At 39.3% G+C, this 15,441-nt stretch overlaps 1 protein-coding gene across 5 annotated transcripts in view; it reads left to right on the forward strand.

The window, feature by feature from the left end:
- XYLB (xylulokinase) overlaps nt 1-15,441 on the forward strand; it is a 100,026-nt gene that overhangs the window by 68,804 nt on the left and 15,781 nt on the right. The window lies entirely within an intron of this gene.

Raw genomic sequence — 15,441 nt, forward strand, 5'->3', positions numbered from 1 at the left:
CTTTTTAATTGTTGGGAATAAAAGACATACTGCTGGGAACAGAGACTGACATCCAGCTCAGCCCTTTCCCAAGTGAATTCTGTTTTCATTAGACTATATGGCCATGGTTATTCTGGACCTGTGGCTCTGGCAGTCCTGGCTGCACGGTAACTTTTCTGTAATGGAAGAGTGATGGTTGTCTGCATTGGCACTGTTATCCATGCAGTCAAGCAGTTCCTCAGGGAATGGGAGTGGTGGTTAACTTATTCCTATGTCTTGCTATCTTGACTATTAAAAAGCTTTTCTTGCAACAAATCTAACTTTGGCATGTGGCAGCTTAATACTGTCAGGCTTTGTTCTGTCCATCCTGGCTATGGAGAAGAGGGTTTATTCCTTTTCTCCTTGCAGATGTTTTTTTATCATGTTTCCATTAGGTTTAATGTTAATACTGCCTGTTTATAAAAGTAGAAGCTCTACCCTTAAGGGTGAAGGAAGGTTGTCCAAGGTAATGCATGAAATCATTGCTGGTGTAAGGCAGAAATACAATCCAACAGCCCTGAATCCTGCTTTTCAGCTGTAGTTCTAGTCTAATGCCTTTTAACAGATAGAAGACAAAAGTAGGTATAATGTACTTTTGTTAGAGTTTGGACAATCCTGAATGTGGATCATAAAATCCTTAGCTTCCAGGTTCTCCCTGGTGCAGTAAGAAGTTGTTAGGTATCCACCGAGCTGCTGTATTCCTGGCTGATGGCATCATTCCTGCCTTGATTAGTACATCATGCTGCAGTTCCTATGGCTCATGCCCGTGTGCAGGTTGTGATTCTGTGAGCTCTTTAACTCTCATGCTTTTTAAGACCCAAGAAAATTGACCAAAATAGTTAAAGAACAGTCAGTGACCAGCGTGCCTAATATTATAGTTGAAGTTCTTCGGTAGTTGGATTATCTTATTAAAAAAGGATTAGATGATACAGCAGGAATGGAGGGCTTTGAGATCAGCAACAGAGCTGTGAACTGGAATCACGAGTATTACTGAGACTGTCATCCAGTGCCTAAAGACAAAAGCATAATTACCACAAGAAGGTCATTTTTCTAAGCAAAGGACAGTTGTAAACTGCCTTTACCAGGAAAAAAATCAGTATTTGTTGCATTGCATCATTGAATTATTCATCAAGATCAGACACTTTCTTGTTCAATTTACTTTGTTATTTTCTTCTAGCTTATTCTCAGCAGTTTGGATGAAAATATAACACAGTAGCACCTGCTTACAAGAGACATTCAATTCACTAGATATCTTGATTGGAAAGACATTTGCTGTGGTCCAAGCTAAAATCAAATACTCTTTGTCTTAATGGGATATTCATATTATATGGACAAATAAGTAGAATGGGTGTTATGATATCTTTCTGTTAACCTGTTCTTGTTATTTTAGTGAGTTATTTCAGGCCCTTAATTTAGAATAAACAAGATTTACTCATGGATCAGATCCTGCATCTTTTCTTCTGTTCTATCCAGCCTCTGTTGAAACAAGTAAGTGTTTTCCCAGCAGTAAGATTTGATTGTCTAGAAAGGTGTAAACATTCCTTTTTCTGAAATTGCTTCGTATATATAGGTGAAAATAACACTCTCTTAGGAAATTCTAGGCATGGTTAGATTGTTTCAAGACGCTAGTCAGAGTACTGAAATGAGTAAATAATAATTTCTCTGTCACTTCACAACCTTTTCTTCTTATACACAAGTATGTAGAGAAACTCGGGTACACAAGGAGATCAGAATCTGCCCCCATATGTTCTTCTCACCATGATCCCTTTTTTCTCGTTTGTTGCTTTCCCCCATAATTTACTTCGTTTGCATATTTTAGTGTTTCATACCATGGTGCCTGAGTCAATTTTCTTTTGAATAATTAAACAGGTACATGCCCTTGGAAAGTCATTGCACCCTTTATTGCCACTTAATGTGTTAACTGTGAGGAACTGAGAAAAGATGTTGTGCATTTTTGTTGACTGCTGTTTTATGCAAGGATTGAATATCGTGGAGAGAATGGGGCTCGGAGAATATGCTGTATTTTGGTGTATGTGGTGAACCATATCTCAGGTACCCAGACTGGAAAACCTTGTCCTTTTGCCATTTCAAAGGAAGATGTGAGCAGCCTCTTACTTTTAAAAAAAAAAAAAAAAAAAAAAAAAAAAATTGATTGATTGATAGTAGCTATTCAGTGGTGTCCCATTTTTAGATGGGGCTGGGTTTTAGGTAGCGGAAGGTTTTAAAATTTAAAGAAAAGTATCAGTCATTCGTCCTCTGTGCTGTGGGTTTGGGAGAAGGGGAAGAGAGAGACGACGGAGAGGAGGAGTTTTGCAGCTTTTTAATAAAGGTAGCTGAGACTTCTGAGGAGGGCTGGCAGAGTCAGACGGGGGATTGGGGTGGGTAACATGCTCCGAGCTGCTCTGGGGATGGCTGGGTTAACAGGGAAGTTTTTGTAAGCAGTGGAGAGCTCCAGGTTCTCATTAAAATCCTGAGCCAGGTGAGCTTGAGCGTAGCTGTACTACAGATGCAGCTCTAGCGGTGATATTATGGGGGTTTGTTAAAATTGTGCTGGCTTGCATAACTGACTCGCTGTTTCCATTGTAGGAACAGTGAGCACGCACCAGGGTAGGCCAATGACAAAATGTGATTTGCTAAATTGCATTTTATTTTACTATTGTTTGGTAGTCATGCTTTACTTTCCCCCCTCCTTTTGCTAGTGAATACTCTTAATTGCAAACACATTTCAGTGTCTTTGGTCAGTCTAAATGACATTAAAATGTCGGTTTGCCTTCATTGCTCATTCAAGCCCTACTCTTTGCAATTAGGATGCTACTAGAAATTTATATTGATTTCTAGGTGGGTGTTTTCCTTAGGATAGGACATATCTCTGCTTAAATGTTACAAAATAAACCAAGGCAGTTTGTGTTCTTTAATGCCCACAAATAGGTTGTTGGGATTGTGCAACTCGTTACTCAGCATGCAGCGAGTGCCGGGGAGAGATCCTGGCTGATCCCTGCGGCCAAGGCAGCTGCCTGACTCCAGCTCCGTGGCAGGGAGGTGAAGTCTCTGCTCCAGCGGTCGAAGGCAGAGAATTCCTTTAAAAAGCCAAACCGCTGCTCGGTCAAGCTTGAGGAGGAGGTGCAGGCTGGAGCTTATGCTTTTGATGTTTGAGTTGATTAATAAATGTAGAAGTAGAAGGGAAAGGTTATGACGGGGTGGTTTTGGATTCAGTGCAATCAATAACGATTTATTCAGAGAAAAAGGACTCCGCCCATTGATAACGGTTCTCTTCTCTTGGCCTTTGGAAGAGCTTACCGCAGAATTGCCCAGCTGTGATTAAAATTTCCCTGTGCCAGCGTGGCTGATGTGTTCAGCCAAATGCTAAATGAAATGCATCCAGTTTGGGGGTTCGTCAGTGGGAGAAAACGTGGGGAGTATGACAACAGTTTGTAAAAGACTAGCCTCTAGAATTGAAGAGATTAACATCTCGGGGAAGGCTGCAGGCGCAAAGCATACCTAAATAATGATCGTTGGTTAAAAGGCATCAGTGCCTTGGAGATAAAGAACTGTTATAGATTGTAAAAGAGATTATTAAAATCCCTCAAATCAGACAGTGTTAATGATGCAGATCGTGAAATGTGTGGTGACTGAGATTTAAATGTGTGTTTTGATATGGATTGTATGATCGCTCATCAAAAGCTTCAGACCTGTTGTTTTTTAAAGAGTGTTTTCTTTACTATCTGAATCAAATATGTCAGCTCTGCAATCTGTGGCAGGTTAATTGAAATGCAGTGAGAGTGCAAAATCTGAATCAAGCATGAGGTTGGCAAACTTTGTTCATCCTTTGATTTATGCAGATCTCTAAAAGTAACCGCTTAGCTTGAGAACTGTTGATGAAATTAGTGGGATTTTCCATCCTTCCTTAGGTAGGAAGGATTTGGGCTGTATGGAGTCTAAAGGAACAATTGCAAAGATGTCATATTTGACTGGATTGAGTGAATGTATAGCAGGAGCTTGAGGAACATCTTATTATAGTAGTATTGTAGATCTTTTCAGTGTCCAGTGATGGACTTCATCTCACTTGAGTGAAATTCAGCAAGTGGTATGCTGAAAATACCCCAAGGTAGTTTTTGCTGTCTCCCTTTTCCTCATAAACTGTTACTTAATTTTATGTGAATGAATTTGGTGACATTTAGTGCACATTAAAGGGAAGAATTTATAATGCTAGGTAAAGCAAAGGGTATTTCAGCTTCATTCTGTGTGAGCTGTTCTTGCTGTTCTGCCAAATCCATGTGCACCTCTGCCCGTGCCACACTGTGCCAGAGCTTCTAATTGGCCTCTTGCCTTAAGATAAATGGTATCTTCAGAGACAGTCAGCAGAAAAAAAACAAACAAACCACCAAACATGAATTTGTAAAAGCCTTTGAACTACAGGGTGAGGGGTTGAAGGCATTCTTTCCTTCTTCTTAGCTGGACCTTTGGTTCCCATTGCAGTGGTCTCTTGGCAGCTTTAACTTTTATTGATTGTATGGGAACATGATGGCAACTAAGGATGGTTCAGGTACTAGGATGACCCTCCAGGTCCGTGTACTCACACCCCAGCTGGAGGGGATTGTGATAAGGGCAGGCACTAAAAAAAATCCCCTTTGCCATCAGAAAATCTCCCTGCTTTCCAGTGGCATGAAGTTATTAGGGTGTTTGGGAGTGAATGTTTGTACTAAGGGGTTGTATTGTTCAGTACCCAACAGTGTACCCTTCCTAGGTCTAATATTTCATTTAAAAGCAATTTGCCTGAATGAAATAAAATATGCATGATGGGTGAACACAGATGAGCTCTGTTAATGTATTCTAATTAACTTGCTAAAAATATTTTAAAATCTTAATAAGCTTAAAGAGAATTTCTGATGATCAGATGCAATGTTAATGAGCATGGTATAAAAACATAAGAAGGTAAAGTAGATAGCTGATTGGCAGTTGCAGTGCTGTCTGTATAGCTAACATTTTCCTTGTGCAAAAGAAAGATCTTTGGGTTACATTTTAGCTTTTGTCTGTAGCTAATTTCTCAAGACGTGTTTCTAGAAATCTTAATGAACAAAATATAAAAAAAAAATAATTTACCTGTTTGATTTGGGGTGGAGTAGGGATTTTATTGCTTAATTATGCCTTAGAAAAACATGCTAAGGACATTTATAATAAAGTATCTGTGTTCTTTGTGTGTGTGTGAGAATGACTCTTTTCCTTTTATATATGCCATAAATCTCAGACTGTAGTTCTTTTTCTCTCCAGGCTATTAGGTTTCTGCAGACTGTATTTCATTCCTTAGCACCTATAGTTGCTTGGCAACAGCATCCGATTTACATGAACCCAGCCCCGTGAATGAATAGTTACCTGGAACCTTTCTGTGCAGAAACCCCGAGAAACGTAGCGGTTCTCCCATTCAGTATGACAATTATTAGGAAGTACTAATTGCTTCTCTCTATTCATCTTTCTGTAGCCTTTATTTTTCAGTTAAAGGGGAAAAAAATGTATTCTTTGTTTAGTTCTAGCCTGCCAGTGGTCACAAAATTAATTTTTAAATAATCCACTTGGAAAGCAGGAGGTTTATTGATAACAGAAGACTTTAGTAGTGCTCGGAGCCTCAATTGGTACAAGCGATCCCCAGTGCTGTATTCTCTAGGTGCAGAAAGGATGTTCAGAGGAGTGAAGTAACCTACCACAGTCACATATAGGTCAGTGTGGGGTTTTTTTCTGCTAGTAAGTTTGGTATAGTTTTTAGGGAGAAGAAGGAGCAAATGTTTCTTACTCAATAGATTTGCTTCCCTTCTCAGCATATGGAACTTCGTTGAACAAACAAAATAAACAGATTTTCTGCTACTTCAGCCTAGAGTTTTGCAAGTAGGTACACCCTCCTATCAATTAATTTTATTCTTGTGAAGTACTTTACAACCTGTAGGTTATTTCTATTGAGAGGAGTAGGAGGCATTAAAAAGAAAAAACAAGAAGAAAAATTCTTCACCAGCACCAAACACAAAACAGTCTTACAGGACTAGGAGAAGAAGAGCTCCAGGCAATATTTGTGGATGCCAAAATAGTTGTAATGATTCTTTTGAAAAATCTTGTAAAGAAAACACCCAAATTACCTTGTTTTGTAAGTTCTTTTCTGTTTTTCAGCTGGCTTTGCAAAAATAAAATGATAATTGGGCCTTGACTTTTTTCTGTTGCTTTTCTAGAGGGCTTTGTTAACGTTGTTGGTAAGATGCAAAGACCGGTGCTCAGGGAAGCAGAGTAGTCCTGAGATCTGGTAGAGACCTGGTTTGGAAATCTAGATCCCAAACTGGTTTTTCACCAAGTTTGTGGTGGTTTGGGTTTTTCTAAAATCAAAATACCTGGTAGGATGTTCTTTCCTCTCTTCACTCAAGTGGCATTTGAGGTCAGGTTATCGCACCCTGTACCTTTTAATTATATCCTGTGGCTTTAGGTAATGCTGAACTTGCAGCTGATTATTATTATATTTTTCTCCTGTGGACATGTCTTGCTACTGATGCACAGACTCTGCAGATTAACTAATGCAGAATCGAATGCATTTGTGATCTAAGTAATGAAGAGGCCTTTGTTCTATTCTTGGTTGTTCTACTGATTTTGTGCGACCTTGGGCAGCTCATTTATCTCCTTGCTTGCTTTTCTCATTTTAACCTTCGATGGATGGTGTTATATGTTGATTTGCCAATATAATTTTCTGTTTCCCTTAGAAGATTTGCAAGGCTGAATATTGCTGTACATGAGGGCAAATAGTTTTTAAAAATGAAACAGTGATGTTTTTTGTGTTTCTAAATAACTCAGTAGCAAGCATTATTTACTGATGTGCGATCTCTAAAGCCACATGTGGTAATTATACACATCAGAGTTGTGATAGGCATGGGAGGGTGTATATTTTGCTGAGTTTCAATCACGAATTTCTCACGTGTCAGAATATTTTGAGGCAATACTGAGCTGTGCTGCAATGCTAGCAACAGAGCACATGAAAAAAAATAATTTTTTTTTGTTTGTTTTTACTCAGTGGAAAATGCCTAAGGTAGCAGTGACTTTTTTTTTTTTTTTTTTTCTTTAAAAACCTATTTCTGGGAACATCTTTCATGCTCCTGACTTTGAGGGAATGTTTCACCTCCAGTCCTGGGAACTGAGCAGCAGGTATTGGAAGTTCGCATTTCCAGGGCTCCAAGAGGCACTGATGTATAGCTCAGCGCAGAGCCCTCCTGAACTCTGGGGCTTCCCGCGACAGGGACCATGGGACAGCTGACCTCCTACCACAGGACTCCGCAGAGCACGTGTCTGTTGGAGCTACAGACCTTCAAAGCCGGAATATTCTCCCAAGAAGCCAGGCAGTTTTGTAGTGCAAGGTTCTCTGTGATTTATCAGGAGTTTTTATAAACTGGCACTTTCCTACTAAACATTTGGATAGGCAAACTGACAACATGCAGTGTCAGGTACTTCTAGGGTAGACATTTTTAATGCTCTTACCAGTCTTGCTCTTTTGTGATAGTGGTTTCAGTGGTGAAGACATTTCTGCTAGGCAGTGGTAGTATACCAGTAGCACTAAGCATCAGTGGTTTGTGGTCTTGAAATTATGCCTTTTAATGAGTACCAGAAATTAATATCCTTAGCATATCAAAAAGAAAGACAAGTTGCAATTTAATTGTGGTCTGTAAGTGCCAACACGTGAAGGGGAAACCCAATTCTATAGTAATGTTTAACTGGAAGGCTTAAGCCACAAAGATCAAGTGACTAGAAGTTTGAAGAGTAAAAATCTGAATTATGGGAAAAGTGCAAATATTTAACTTTGAAGGTATTAAACATGAAGACAGCCAGTAGACACAGTAAATTCTCTGTCACTTTGAGTCCTTCAGCAGAGGTTCTGTGTTGTCTTCAGATTACTGTAGAATACTCTGTGAATACAGAGCTGAGCTGGATGGTGGAATCACTGTATGAAAGTTGTGTGATCTTGTTTAAGCAGATGGTCCACTCTGACCTTTTACATTTTTGGAGCTCTCTGTAGGTAGGTTATTAAATAGCTGGATGTGATGGCTAGATTTCAAATGCCCGGTTTGGATCACCTCTAGGTTTTGTTTTCAGACTTGTACCACCTGCTTCAGAATATTTTTTGAGAATCAGTTAATTTGTCACATTGGTTCCAGATTTCACATTTATATGCTGAACAACAGGAATTCTGAAGTGGAAGGTGAAGGTAGAGGTGTTGCCAAGAGTCTATGAATAATTGTGGAAGTATGGGGTAAATCAAAGCAGATTGTGCTTTGTTGTGTTAAGCCTTTAACTGGGGCCTTGGCTACTTTATGGATGTTTGGACAACTGCTGAATAGTTTTTGTAATGATTAGTGTTTTTTCCCAACTCACACTACTTTTAAGTTTCACAATTCTTGCCATATCCAAACTTTGGGTAACAAAAGAGGAAAACTTTGAGTGGCTAAAAAATAAAAAATTAAACCTGATGTAAGTCAGTTCCATTGGTACATGAACTCATTTTGTCTTACTAATTAATGAAATATATTACTTATTTTTTCTTTAAGGAATTAATTCAGAATGAAGAATTTACACAAGTTAGAGACAGCAACGGTTTATTAAATTACTTCTGGTAATAATGTCTTCAGGAGAGGACTTTTCCCCAAATACATTTTCAGTCTTGACCAAACAGATTTAAGTGGTCCTTCTAATTTGTCTTCCATGTCTTACCTTAAAAGCTTTCACAGAAATATTTTTCCAAAATATTCAGCCTATATCTACAAAAACTGTTGGTCTGAATCTGCTGCTTTTTTTCCCCCTTGCTGTAAACTCTAGTGCTGAGTTGTGTTTTTTTGTTTGGTTTTTTTTTTTTTAATACATTACCATTGGAATTTATCCCAGGCTTCATCAAAATATTCTGTCAAATAGAGATCTGTGTCTCAAAAAAAAAAAAAATCACAGCAAATTGATAAGCAATTGCAGCTCTGCAGTATTTCTACAAGAACTGCAAATATTTCAGAGGTCTTGTTGCGAGCATGTCAGTGTATATGTTATAACAGTGTTATGACTATTGATCTGCTTGTTCCCAAATAAGTCTTTACCATTCATGTACCAAAGTTTTCCCTGCTGTATAACTGCTGAAGTCAATGAAGTTGAATCATCAGTGGGGTTGTATCTTGAGTAGATTTTGTTTCCTATAGTACATCTTAGGCTGTGTGTGTTTTGTGGGTGATCTGCAATAATTTAAGGTGCTGTTAAGAGAGAATTTATATACATGTTTTTCTATGTGTTTGGGTTTTTTTTTCTGAAATCCATCAAAAAGGGGATGGTTCTAAGTCAATGTTAAAATTTAAATTCATATCTGAAGTGAGCTAGACTAATAGGATTTTCAGAGTTAGGTGGTTTGGTGTCTTTAAGCTTCAGGTTGTGAAATACAAAGTTTTGTTTTTATTGAAGTAAGGTCTTAGGAAAGCCAAATTTGGCATCCTCATGAAGAACAATTTCTGGTATTAGAAGTTGCTTGAGAACATAAAGTGACCTAGACTATCAGTAGCATATAAGTCTTGACTATGGATATCATTCCTACTCTGTTTTACTTCGGTGTGTGCACATCTACTCATTTTAGTGATATTATCGTAGAATGGTTTGGGTTGGAAGGGACCTTAAAGACCATCTAGTTCCAACCCCCCTACCACGGGCAGGGACACCTTCCACTAGACCAGGTTGCCCAAAGCCCCATCCAACCTGGCCTTGAACACTGCCAGGGATGGGGCATCCACAGCCTCTCTGGGTAACCTCTTCCAGTGCCTCACCACCCTCACAGTGAAGAACTTCTTCCTTACATCTAACCTAAATCTACCCTCTTTCAGTTTAAAGCCGTTACCCTTTGTCCTGTCACTACATGCCCTTGTGAAAAGGGACATGCCTTACAGCAGTGTGAGCAAGAAGAATCATGCCTGTTCTCTACATCATTGTAGAGACTTTATCTATGTACGTAGCATAAATGTTGAGAGTATTAGCCATATTTGTCATTGCTGCTGAGAAAATCGAGGCTTTTTTTCCCCTGTTGAATTACAGCTGGTATGATAGTAGCTGTAGCCTTAGAGGCTGATGATCAATTCTATCTTTAAAAGTTGTGTTTCTTCCTCAGGCACTGCATTTAAAAAATAAGAATAAATTCTATGTCTGGAAAATTTCTGACATACATTTGAGCAATTGAAACCCGCAGTGAAATTAAAGCGTGTTACAAAATACAAAAACTTCTTTCCTTATAAGTAAGAAAACAGCCAACCTATATGGCAAATATGGCTTGCTTTTCTCTGTAATAAATTAGTTGATGCTTCAAAGTGAAAGTCAAAAACACTTCTAAAAATAGGTTTTGAATAGCTTTTATGAATTACTGTATTGTTTTTAGAATTGTAAAGGTGGCTGAATTTGAATATTTGGCTTCAAGCCTGCAATTTATTCACTTGGGCAGTTGTATTGGTCTAAATTAAAAAAAAAAAAAAGGGAAAAGGAAAAAAAGAGTGTGTTCCAGTTTACATTACTTTTTCCTCAATCAGGTAGATACTGTTTAATATGCTGAAGGCTCATTTGTGGCAGTCTTTTTTTCTCTGCTATGAAATACTTGCAGATGTCAGAAGTGATGCAGCACAATGAGGTAGAGAAGTAAGTGCCTTTGGACCCAGTCCTAGAGCTCACAGGCACATAAAGGGCGCTCAGTACCTTGTACATTTTCATATTTTAAAGGATATAGACAAGAGAAACCTTTTACCATAGTGGGAGTTTAATTTCACAGTCTTTATATGAATAAGAAAGATTAGCATGAATTTTGGAAGAGTTAATATGCAAGGAGGATGATTTTGGAACCTTTGTTTTATAAATGGGACAAACTAATCATATATTTTCATTTTGTTTTTCTTCAATGAAAAGCTAGAAAATACTTTTTTTTAAAATTATAGTGTTTGGAGTTAATCAGAGAAATAAAGGAGGGGCTGATACTTTTCTTGTTGCTTGCAAATTGTAAATTGTAGTTATTCGCAATCATGCTTATAGCTGGCGTGTGTTCATGTGCATAATCAGCTGCTTTTTGAATGCTTGTTCTATTGTTCTGTTTTATTTATGGATTCAGTTGTGATGAGAAAGATGTTATGAAGTTGTTTGGGTGAAGCCTTGGAAATGTCTTTTAAGAGTTTTGAAAGTCAGCGAGTGCCTGGAGTTTGGGGTACAAACCGGGGCTGTGTGCACCACTGGAAATTTAGATGGGAAAGTTAAAGAGTTTTCAGCCTCAAAATGGAAGGTCAAATTCTGCTTTTGGACTTTGCGGCACATGAGCCAGCAAAATTCTGGACTGACATAGGCACATTGTTACCGTCCAGTTGAAATATAACCAGATCCAAAACCCCGGAGGCTAGGAGTCATCCCATTGATTTCAGCGTCCAGACCCGTTAGCAGTCTGATCTGACCCCGCTCCTGGTGGAACAGGAGGCTGAATTTCTACCTCCAGTCTCCTTGCACAAATGATGTGGCAGCAAACTTTTGGTGCTAATTATCAGCACTAACCCTCTGATTGATGTGAGTTTGCTTATGTGATTATTTTTCTTAATAGCTGCGGTTATGTGCCAAGACCATTAGAGGGGATGTCAGACTGCTCAGGAGAGACTCGCTGTGTGTTACTGGTTCCACTGTGTCACTTGCTGAATCCATGTGGGCAATGCTCTTTGAGTCTGCACTTTCTAAAAATCTTTGTTTTTCCCTCCACTTTTTGTCTTAATCTGCTTAAATTGCTTGCTTTTCTGGGAAGGCATCAGTTCTGTGTTTGTAAATATACAGTGATACAGGACTTCATTCTTTTGGGGACCACTGACAATGGCTGAACGCAACTAACAGCAATTTCTCTCTCTTCTCAGTGACAGATTTTTTTTTTTTTCCCCCTATGTGCCTTTCAATGAAAGCAATATTTTGGCTGAAACCCAAGAGCCGGGAGATGAACTTTGACATCACTCAATTCTTGCTGGATGTCTGTGAAAGGCAGAATGGAGGTTGTTGTATGAGTAGTAAGATACATAGAGTGGGCTGACTTCTCAGCCTTCTGTGGGAAAGTGCATTATGCTTAGTCTTCCCACATAAGTGAACTTCTTTACCTGGGTTTTCCCCTCCTCCTGTCCAGTGGTAATTATTGTTTTAACTGAATTTCGTTAGATCAGTTGCCACGTTCCACAGCAGATAATAGATCTGTAGAAGATGCACGTGTTGCAGGATGACACCATGCCATATGCAGCTGCAAACACTTTCTAGATAAGGTTAAAATTCTGTATTGGCGCTCTAAAAAATCATTAGTTTTTAAATAGGAAGGAAATAAACTGGTTGGTTAGGTACTATGCAGGGAGCTTTTAATTAAAAGATGTTTAAATCTGATTTCTCTCAAATGTCAAAGAATTGAATTAATGAATTATGTTTGCTAGGGTGGGTGGTTTTTTTTTTTTTTTAGTAACACTGTATTTAAGTTCTTTCTGTGCACTGCCGTAGGGGATAGATGGTAGCTCCTGACAGATTCAAACACAGGTGGCTGAGAATGCTGCTAGTGATGGATGAATGATGTCTTTGTTAATGCCCCTGTATACATAAATGATGGGCTTGCTTTATTTATTTATAAGATGTATCCAATTACACATCTCAGAGCGAATGTCCACCGTTCAGTAAAGTACACAATATTGGCGTTAAAAAGACAATCCCTGAAATCAGTGATCAATGCATTTTCCTCACTCTCTGGAGAGAGACTGAAATAAGAGGTAAATCTAAAATTCAGCAAATTCAAGTAAGTTCTTTTGGGATCTACTCCTCATCTTTAAGAAGTGGCTGAAACTCAACCAGGGAAGCTGTTGTCTGTGCTCTGGCCTTACGCAGACCTGCCTCTGGAAACGCAGCACAGTGGGTTCACCCAAGATCACTCTTCCACATGGTCTGGATGGACCAGTCGCACCAGTACAGCGGACCAGATTCTGTTGTCAGACAGCGATGGCTAGAGTTCACTACCTACTGGGATATGTTTTGGTGAAGCGAGCCATCTGTCATGGTTTAACCCCAGCCGGCAACTAAGCCCCACGCAGCCACTCACTCACTCCCCCCGTGGGATGGGGGAGAAGATTGGAAGGGTAAAAGTGAGAAAACTCATGGGCTGAGATAAAGACAGTTTAATAGGCAAAGCAAAAGCTGCGCATGCAAGCAAAGCAAACCAAGGAATTCATTCAGCACTTCCCATGGGCAGGCAGGTATTCAGCCATCTCCAGGACGGCAGGGCTCCGGCACGCCTAACGGTGACTTGGGAAGACAAACGCCATCACTCCGAACGTCCCCCCCTTCCTTCTTCTTCTCCCAGCTTTATATACTGAGCGTGACATCATATGGTCTGGGATATCGCTTGGGTCAGTTGGGGTCAGCTCCCAGCTTCTTGTGCCCCCCCAGCCTGCTCGCTTGTGGGGTGGGGGGAGAAGCAGAAAAGCCCTTGACTCTGTGTAAGCGCTGCTGAGCAGTAACTAAAACATCCCTGAATTATAAATGCTGTTTCCAGCATAAGTCCAAAACATAGTCCCATACCAGCTACTATGAAGAAAATTAACTCTATCCCAGCCAAAACCAGCACACCATTTGAAGTGGAGGAGAATGAGTGGTTTTGCCCTTCATGTAGCTTCAGCATAGGGTTTGGGGTTTTTTTACTGTGTATCTCTGTGTGTTCGTACTCACGAGCTGATCCAATTTAGAACTTGAGATGTCCAACCGACATAAGAAACTTCACAGTGTAAATTAAGTTAGTTTCTTTTATCAGGTAGGTTAGCTATATACCAAAATAATTCTTAGTATTTTGCTATGAAAGAATTAGTCTGAATTAAAATGGGTGTGCAAATAATCAGGGTGCTAAACACTTCTAGACTTGAGGTCTGTTTGCCCTCTTGGTAGTTATCTAACTCAACTCTTAGTAGGGTAAATGCATACTCATGAGTGGTTTGTATCGAATAGCTAATGCACTGTAAATTCACCCCTACTTTTCTTATGGTAACTTATTTATATAGAAGTATCCTGAATTACAGTTATGGCATAAATTGACAATGTAGCCAAAACGTGAATCTTCTGACCTAGCAAGGAGTAAGTCTTCTGTCCAGCCCTCAATTCCTAATGCAAACGCATTATCTGTTAGAGGGGCATTGGAGTCAGCTAGAAGGCACAGATCAGCCCTGGCTGACCTATCAGTTACTGTGCTAGTGAAAGCAGACAGCAATATACACTGACAGAGCTCCGAAGCATTTGAAAAGTTGTGGAGCAGAAGCCCTAAGACAGAGCTCCATGCAGCTGGAAGAGCAAGAAGCAGTTGAGCTAAGATATGTTTGTGGTTTTCACAGGGGTGGTTGCTGTTTGGCTTTACCACTTTTATATTGTCCACCGTTCTTTGCTGATGGTGATAGCCTAGCAGTTTATTAAGCCCCTTTCCAGAGGCAGTGGAGAGCAAGCATGCCTTATTCTTTGGTTTTAGCTGCTGTGAAGTGTAGCACACATGTTTGTTCCTCATTCTGTCTTGCTGGCTGTCTCTGAAATGTGGCGTTTTCATGTTGGATATGGTGGTTCTGCAAGAATTTATATTTGCCACAAAGTTTAGCAAGACAGAATTGTGACTACTAGGCAAATCATTTAGAGTTCAGTTTGGTTTCTAGGAAGAGAGGCTTACTAGTTATTTTTCACTGGTTTCTGTGCTATTACGTTGTTGTGATAATCTTGGCAGGGATCTGTCACTCTGTGTTGGTATAATTGAAACTTGTTTTCCCTGAGGAATCACTCTGCTGTTTGTTTTATTTGTTTACTGACATTGACAGAGATCCTAATGGCTTTTAAAACCCAATTTGTGCATCACTGAATATCCTCCAAAGAGGAAAATAAAATTAAATTTATCAGTAAAATAGGGTCCCCCATGCAGTGCTTTGTCTGGGTCTTAGACTCCACCTGAGCTCCTAGTTGTGGGTCTAGAAATGGCATGGTGAGCTGTATCTTCTCTTCATTTCTAATTCTGTCTTTGGGGCTTTTGTCATTAAGATACTTGAAAGGATAAATGACAGTAAGTTATTTAGGACGTCAGTATAAGTTGGCCAACTTTGCCTTGTGAGAAATAAATTATCTTTAGCTTTTATTAATAAAAGGAGGTTAAGATAACAAAACAATAACCACAGAAGAATTCCCCTCTTGGGAGGGAATACATGATGGTATCACTTATTATTGTCATAAATCAGGGTAAGTAAGTGTTTAGATTTTTAAAATATATGATATCAAAGTATTTATGCATTTATTTTGTTTTAAGCCTTTGAAGAATTTCAGTGAGATCATTTGGACTACTCATGTTCATAATGCCTTGCTGAATTGTGGTTATGGATAGAGGTATGG

This window comes from Harpia harpyja, chromosome 1 (assembly GCF_026419915.1).
Source record: "Harpia harpyja isolate bHarHar1 chromosome 1, bHarHar1 primary haplotype, whole genome shotgun sequence".
Taxonomy (NCBI): Eukaryota; Metazoa; Chordata; class Aves; order Accipitriformes; family Accipitridae; genus Harpia; species Harpia harpyja.